Here is an 8281-nt window from a genome sequence, read left to right as displayed (position 1 = left end):
AGCCTCCTCTCGCGGCAACTAGAGACAAGCCCGCTTAGCAACGAGGACACAGCACTGCTAAGTTGCTTCAGTCGTGTCCCACTCTGTGCGACCTCATAGACGGCAGCCCACCAGGCTCCGCCGGCCCTGGGATTCTCCAGGCAAGAACACTGGAGTGGGTTGCCATTTCCTTCTCCAATGCGTGAGAGAGAAAAGTGAAAGTGAAGTTGCTCAGTCGTGTCTGACCCTTAGGGACCCCATGGACTGCAGCCTACCAGGCTCCTCCGTCCATGGGATAAGACACAGGCACAGCCAAAGCTCAATAAACGCACATTAAAAAAAAAAAAAAAAAAAGAACAAGTTTTGAGTTTTGTTTGTTAAAAAGCTCATTTCAAAGTAGTTTAGCTGCTGAAATACGGCTTTCTTTTCATAATAACTGTCTTGATACTTGATTACCTGTGGCAGCCGTGAGAACTGCACCTTGAGAACTTCCTACTGCAGGGAATTGACTGCCGGAGGAGCCGACCAACCGTGTGTGTTCGGACAGGCTTTCTCTGGTGCCCCCGCGTGGTAGGCATACTCGGAGAGCCTTGGTCCTGAGAGTCAGCAGAGGCTTCTCCGCTGACTTTGTTGTTTGAAAGCAGCTAAATTTGGAGATGTGTTATGAAACAAGAGATAACTAACACAATCCCTTAAAACCATTTATTTAGGCTAGTTTTTAGTGAACTAATTATTATGGGGCTTCCCTTGTGGCTCAGATGGTGAAGAGTCTGCCTGCAACGAGACCTGTTTCGATCCCTGGGTCAAGAAGATCCCCTGGAGAAGGAAATGGCAACCCACTCCAGTACTCTTGCCTGGAAAATCCCATGGATGGAGGAGCCTGGTAGGCTACAGTCCATGGGGTCGCAAAGAGTTGGACAGGACTGAGCAACTTCATTTAGCCAAAAGTGGCTAAATTTGGAGGTAACTAACACAATCGAAAAAGAAAGAGAATTCCATAAAAACATCTATTTCTGCTTTATTGACTATGCCAAAGCCTTTGACTGTGTGGATCACAATAAACTGTGGGAAATTCTGAAAGAGATGGAAATACCAGACCACCTGACCTGCCTCTTGAGAAACCTGTATGCAGGTCAGGAAGCAACAGTTAGAACTGGACATGGAACAACAGACTGGTTCCAAATAGGAAAAGGAGTACATCAAGGCTGTATATTGTCACCCTGCTTATTTAACTTCTTTGCAGAGTACATCATGAGAAACGCTGGGCTGGAAGAAGCACAAGCTGGAAACAAGATTGTGGGAAGAAATAACAATAACCTCAGATATGCAGATGACACCACCCTTATGGCAGAAAGTGAAGAGGAACTCAAAAGCCTCTTGATGACAGTGAAAGAGGAGAGTGAAAAAGTTGGCTTAAAGCTCAACATTCAGAAAATGAAGATCATGGCATCCGGTCCCATCACTTCATGGGAAATAGATGAGGAAACAGTGTCAGATTTTATTTTTTTGGGCTCCAAAATCACTGCAGATGGTGACTGCAGCCATGAAATTAAAAGACGCTTACTCCATGGAAGAAAAGTTATGACCAACCTAAATAGCATATTCAAAAGCAGAGACATTACTTTGCCAACAAAGGTCTGTCTAATCATGACTATGGTTTTCCAGTGGTCATGTATGGATGTGAGAGTTGGACTGTGAAGAAAGCTGAGCACCGAAGAATTGATGCTTTTGAACTGTGGTGTTGGAGAAGAGTCTTGAGCACCCCTTGGACTGCAAGGAGATCCAACCAGTCCATTTTAAAGAAGATCAGTCCTGGGTGTTCTTTGGAAGGAATGATGCTAAAGCTGAAACTCCAGTACTTTGGCCGCCTCATTCGAAGAGTTAACTCATTGGAAAAGACTCTGATGCTGGGAGGGATTGGGGGCAGGAGGAGAAGGGGACGACAGAGGATGAGATGGCTGGATGGCATCACTGACTCAATGGACGTGAGTCTGAGTGAACTCCGGGAGTTGGTGATGGACAGAGAGGCCTGGCGTGCTTCGATTCATGGGGTCGCAAAGAGTCAGACATGATTGAGCGACTGAACTGAACTGAGCTGAACACAATCCCCTGGTGGTTCAGAGGGTAAAGTGTCTGCCTGCAATGCAGGAGACCTGGATTCAATCCCTGGGTCAGGAAGATCCCCTGGAGAAGGAAATGGCAACCCACTCCAGTACTCTTGCCTTGAAAGTCCCATGGACAGAGAAGCCTGGTACACTACAGTCCATGGGATCGCAAAGAGTCAGACACGACTGAGCGACTTCACTTACTAACACAGTCCCTTAAAGCCATTTATTTAGGCTAGTTTTTAGTGAACTGCGTAATTATTATATATAATACATTACAATAATGATAGTTACTGAGCATTTATAAAGTTCTAGGTAGTTGTTCTAAGTGCTTTACATGAGTGAAGTTATTCACAGCAACCTTACGACATTTGTAATGCTATCATTTCAAATTCATGGATAAGGTGGGAGAACAGACAGGCTAGGTAACTTTCCTAAGGTCATAGTGCTGGGGAGTGGTGTTAACAGGACTTGAACTTGGAAGTCTACTTTCAGAGCCAAGCTTTCCTTGAAGTGGCATCAAGCTGTCATCTGGGGCCTAGTCATCTCAAGGCTCAGCTGGAGATGTGGAATCTGTTCCCAGCTTGTCACATAGCTGTCAGCGGGCCTTGGTTCCTTGCTGTTTGATTTTTGGCTGGAGGCTTCCTTCCACACCACAGGAACTTATCTCATTAGTGGGTTTACAAATGAGATCACACAATATAGGGTTTCTTTTTTATCTTTTTTCCCACCCAGAAATATTAATATATTGTAAATTTTTTTCCCATGTAACTAAACCTATTTCTAATCATCATTTTTTTCTAAAGGCTTTGGATACAATTGGTCAACTTAAAAATGCAGAATTCTTTTGGGCAAGTCATTTAAAATATTATGGAAAAACTCACTTCATCTTCTTTGATTTATACACTAAAACTTCACTCACAGTTGGCTATTGGCTTCTTTGATTCATTACTATTAAAAAAGAGAAAGATTTGTGTTTTTATTTGACAGCAGAGATCTTACTGGCAATTTAGTGCTGTATTTTAATATTTATCTTCTTTTTGTAATTATCTAAATTCTACAAAAATGAAATACTCTTTTTCAGTGCTAAATGTAGAACTATGCAAATTAACAGGAATGACTCACTACTATAGTGGAGGCAAAATATTTAAAGTAATTAAAAATTTCTTGCTGACTTGTCTGAAGTATTATAATTTTTTTTTAATGTGTGTGTGTGTTGTGATAATGAAAAATAGTCTTCGAGGGGTAGCAGGAATGTTCTTCTCATCTCTAAATTTCACACGAAGTCATCCTACTTAATGGTTTTTCATTATTGGTTTTAGGGAAAGAAAGCTCAGAGAGGAGTTTTACCCTGTTGGCTCCACACTTGACTGTGTATGTGAAGCTGACCTAAAAGAGCCCCGTACTAGTCCTCGTTAGTTCTAGTCCTCGCTAGTCCTAGTCCTCACTAGTCCTAGTCCTTGCTAGTCCTAGTCCTCATTAGTTCTAGTCCTCACTGGTTTTAGTCCTCACTAGTTCTAGTCCTCACTAGTTCTAGTCCTCACTAGTCCTAGTCCTCACTGGTTCTAGTCCTCACTAGTTCTAGTCCTCACTAGTCCTAGTCCTCGTTAGTTCTAGTCCTCACTAGTTCTAGTCCTCATTAGTCCTAGTCCTCACTGGTTCTAGTCCTCACTGGTTCTAGTCCTCACTAGTTCTAGTACTCACTAGTTCTAGTGCTCGTTAGTTCTAGCCCTCATTAGTTCTAGTCCTCACTAGTTCTAGTGCTCGTTAGTTCTAGCCCTCACTAGTTCTAGTCCTCGTTAGTTCTAGTCCTCGTTAGTTCTAGCCCTCATTAGTTCTAGTCCTCACTAGTTCTAGTGCTCATTAGTTCTAGCCCTCACTAGTTCTAGTACTCACTAGTTCTAGTCCTTGTTAGTTCTAGCCCTCACTAGTTCTAGTCCTCACTAGTTCTAGTGCTCGTTAGTTCTAGCCCTCACTAGTTCTAGTCCTCACTGGTTCTAGTCCTCACTAGTTCTAGTCCTCGTTAGTTGTAGTCCTCACTAGTTCTAGTCCTCACTAGTTCTAGTCCTCGTTAGTTCTAGTCCTCACTAGTTCTAGCCCTCACTAGTTCTAGTCCTCACTAGTTCAAGTGCTCGTTAGTTCTAGCCCTCACTAGTTCTAGTCCTCACTAGTGCTAGTCCTCCTTAGTTCTAGTCCTCACTTGTTCTAGTCCTCACTAGTTCTAGTCCTTCTTAGTTCTAGTCCTCACTAGTTTTAGTTCTCACTAGTTCAAGTGCTCGTTAGTTATAGTCCTCACTGGTTCTAGTCCTCGTTATTTCTAGTCCTCGTTAGTTCTAGCCCTCACTAGTTCTAGTCCTCACTAGTTGTAGTCCTCGTTAGTTCTAGTCCTCACTAGTTCTAGTCCTCACTAGTTCTAGTCCTCGTTAGTTTTAGCCCTCACTAGTTCTAGTCCTCACTAGTTCTAGTCCTCGTTAGTTCTAGTCCTCACTAGTTCTAGTCCTCGTTAGTTCTAGTCCTCACTAGTTCTAGTCCTTGTTAGTTCTAGCCCTCAGTAGTTCTAGTTCTCATTGGTTCTAGTCCTCACTGGATTTAGTCCTCGTTAGTTCTAGTCCTCACTAGTTCTAGTCCTCACTAATTCTAGTCCTCCCTGGTTCTAGTCCTCACTGGTTCTAGTCCTCACTAGTTCTAGTCCTCGTTAGTTGTAGTCCTCACTAGTTCTAGTCCTCACTAGTTCTAGTCCTCGTTAGTTCTAGTCCTCACTAGTTCTAGTCCTTGTTAGTTCTAGCCCTCAGTAGTTCTAGTTCTCATTGGTTCTAGTCCTCACTGGTTTTAGTCCTCGTTAGTTCTAGCCATCGTTAGTTCTAGTCCTCACTAGTTCTAGCCCTCAGTAGTTCTAGTGCTCACTAGTTCTAGTGCTTGTTAGTTCTAGCCCTCACTAGTTCTAGTCCTCACTAATTCTAGTCCTCCCTGGTTCTAGTCCTCACTGGTTCTAGTCCTCACTAGTTCTAGTCCTCGTTAGTTGTAGTCCTCACTAGTTCTAGTCCACACTAGTTCTAGTCCTCACTAGTTCTAGTCCTCGTTAGTTCTAGTCCTCACTAGTTCTAGTCCTCACTAGTTCTAGTCCTCGTTAGTTCTAGCCCTCACTAGTTTTAGTCCTCACTAGTTCTAGTCCTCGTTAGTTCTAGTCCTCACTAGTTCTAGTCCTCACTAGTTCTAGTCCTCGTTAGTTCTAGCCCTCACTAGTTCTAGTCCTCACTAATTCTAGTCCTCCCTGGTTCTAGTCCTCACTGGTTCTAGTCCTCACTAGTTCTAGTCCTCGTTAGTTGTAGTCCTCACTAGTTCTAGTCCACACTAGTTCTAGTTCTCACTAGTTCTAGTCCTCGTTAGTTCTAGTCCTCACTAGTTCTAGTCCTCGTTAGTTCTAGTCCTCACTAGTTCTAGTCCTCGTTAGTTCTAGTCCTCACTAGTTCTAGTCCTCACTAGTTCTAGTCCTCGTTAGTTCTAGCCCTCACTAGTTCTAGTCCTCGTTAGTTCTAGTCCTCACTAGTTCTAGTCCTCGTTAGTTCTAGCCCTCACTAGTTCTAGTCCTCATTGGTTCTTGTCCTCACTGGTTCTAGTCCTCGTTAGTTCTAGCCCTCGTTAGTTCTAGTCCTCACTATTTCTAGTCCTCACTACTTCTAGCCCTCACTAGTTCTAGTCCTCACTATTTCTAGCCCTCACTAGTTCTAGTCCTCGTTAGTTCTAGCCCTCACTAGTTCTAGTCCTCACTAGTTCTAGTCCTCGTTAGTTCTAGTCCCCACTAGTTCTAGTCCTCACTAGTTCTAGTCCTCGTTAGTTCTAGTCCTCACTAGTTCTAGTCCTCATTAGTTCTAGTCCTCACTAGTTCTAGTCCTCGTTAGTTCTAGCCCTCACTAGTTCTAGCCCTCACTAGTTCTAGTCTTCATTGGTTCTAGTCCTCACTAGGTCTAGTCCTCACTAGTTCTAGCCCTCGTTAGTTCTAGTCCTCACTATTTCTAGTACTCGTTAGTTCTAGCCCTCACTAGTTCTAGCCCTCACTAGTTCTAGTCCTCATTGGTTCTAGTCCTCACTAGGTCTAGTCCTCACTAGTTCTAGCCCTCGTTAGTTCTAGTCCTCACTATTTCTAGTACTCGTTAGTTCTAGCCCTCACTAGTTCTAGTCCTCACTAGTTCTAGTCCTCGTTAGTTCTAGTCCCCACTAGTTCTAGTCCTCACTAGTTCTAGTCCTCGTTAGTTGTAGTCCTCACTAGTTCTAGTCCACACTAGTTCTAGTCCTCGTTAGTTCTAGTCCTCACTAGTTCTAGTCCTCATTAGTTCTAGCCCTCACTAGTTCTAGTCCTCGTTAGTTCTAGTCCTTGTTAGTTCTAGCCCTCACTAATTCTAGTCCTCGTTAGTTCTAGTCCTCACTAGTTCTGGTCCTCATTAGTTCTAGTTCTCGTTAGTTCTAGTCCTCGTTAGTCTAGTCCTCACTAGTTCTAATGCTCGTTTGTTCTAGCCCTCACTAGTTCTAGTCCTCACTAGTTCTAGTCCTCGTTAGTTCTATCCCTCACTAGTTCTAGTCCTCACTATTTCTAGTCCTCGTTAGTTTTAGTCCTCACTAGTTCTAGTCCTCGTTAGTTCTAGTCCTCACTAGTTCTAGTCCTCACTGGTTCTAGTCCTCGTTAATTGTAGTCCTCACTAGTTCTAGTCCTCACTAGTTCTAGTCCTCGTTAGTTCTAGCCCTCACTAGTTCTAGTCCTCATTGGTTCTAGTCCTCACTGGTTCTAGTCCTCATTAGTTCTAGCCCTCGTTAGTTCTAGTCCTCACTATTTCTAGTACTCGTTAGTTCTAGCCCTCACTAGTTCTAGTCCTCATTGATTCAATCCTCACTGGTTCTAGTCCTCACTGGTTCTAGTCCTCGTTAGTTCTAGTCCTCATTAGTTGTAGTCCTCACTAGTTCTAGTCCTCACTAGTTCTAGTCCTCTTTAGTTCTAGTTCTCACTAGTTCTAGTCCTTGTTAGTTCTAGTCCTCACTGGTTCTAGTCCTCACTGGTTCTAGTCCTCATTGGTTCTAGTCCTCACTAGTTCTAGTCCTCATTAGAAACACAGCCCCTGCACCTCAGGAAACTGGAAGTCAAGAAGATGAACACCTTCAAACTGCTGTTTCCGGGATGAGTTCAATCGAGAGAAAATTAGCCTCAACAGGGGGGCTCTAAAAAGAAGGAAAAGTTGAAAAACAACAAAATTGCAGCTATTCAAAAAAAAAAAAAAAAACCCATCCCAAATTCAGCAAAGTCCTCATTTTTATCTGTTAAATATGTCTTTTGGTTATATCTTTTTATTCTTAATCTAAAGAGGTCATAAAATTGTAGGGCTTCCCAGTGCATCACTTTTTGTGACACCCCTAATTTCTTGTGTTGCTCTCTTTCCTTTCGTGATGTATACTAAAGACTGACAATAGAAGAGAATAGAAAAATTTGTATTATTTTTCTGTGTTGTTCGCCAATATCATTCATGTAAGAGAGAAATGAATTTTCCCTAAATGATTATCTTTATTGAGCTTTTGATTTGGCTTAATTCCTTATATCCTTTCAACGGCTTCCCAGGTGATTCAGTGGCAAAGAATCTGCCTGCCAATGCAGGAGATGCAGGAAACACACATTCGATCCCTGGGTAGGGAAGATCCCCTGGAGAAGGAAATGGCAACCCACTCCAGTATTCTTGCCTGGAGGATCCTGTGGACAGCGGAGCCTGGAGGGCTGCAGTCCCTGGGGTCTCAGAATCGGACGCGACTGAGCGCAGCACCGCAGCAGCAATAACAAAGGCTCTGTGTGGGAGGTAAGGGCATCATAACTTCCTCACAGGGACAGAGGAGCCTGATGGGCTACAGTCCACTGGGTTGCAAAGAGTCAGACAAACACGTGCTCTTAAAACCTTTCAGTGCAATATTCCTTAGGACTGGATTATAATTTGTTGAGTATGTCTTTCACACATCAAGTTGCTTAGTTGAGAGTCTCTGGTGCCTAGGATTTCCTGTGCCCTTCTGACTCTACTTTTTGAAAGCTGGGTATAGGAGGCAACCCAGCCCTGACTGATTGGTGCAATGTATTACATATTGCTCTGAATGTTATCACCAACTATTTAATGAGAATTTGTGACTTGCGGGTAATGAGTGGGAGTTGAGGATGAGGTTGGATTTTT

Source organism: Bubalus bubalis, chromosome 15 (assembly GCF_019923935.1).
Source record: "Bubalus bubalis isolate 160015118507 breed Murrah chromosome 15, NDDB_SH_1, whole genome shotgun sequence".
Taxonomy (NCBI): domain Eukaryota; kingdom Metazoa; phylum Chordata; class Mammalia; order Artiodactyla; family Bovidae; genus Bubalus; species Bubalus bubalis.
This window is presented reverse-complemented; position numbering follows the sequence as displayed.